Here is a 242-nt window from a genome sequence, read left to right on the forward strand (position 1 = left end):
TACTCGAGAGTGATATCTCTTTGGGTTTTATTCACATAAGTAATTTTCTCATGGCTAAAAGTAATAGCTTTTCTGTTGCTCCTTTGCTTATATGATGAAATTTGATTTAATTCCCTATGTATAGGGTGAATTATGAAATTTACATGTAAACTCTATGAAATGTTGGATTTTTATGAGATCATGCATGGTAACATTTAATTACTTTAAACCCTATATTAAATAATTATTTAGCATAAATTCAC

Source organism: Theobroma umbraticum, unplaced genomic scaffold (genome assembly GCF_002168275.2).
Source record: "Theobroma umbraticum cultivar Fairchild unplaced genomic scaffold, ASM216827v3 scaffold_51.0, whole genome shotgun sequence".
In the NCBI taxonomy this organism is placed as follows: Eukaryota; Viridiplantae; Streptophyta; class Magnoliopsida; order Malvales; family Malvaceae; genus Theobroma; species Theobroma umbraticum.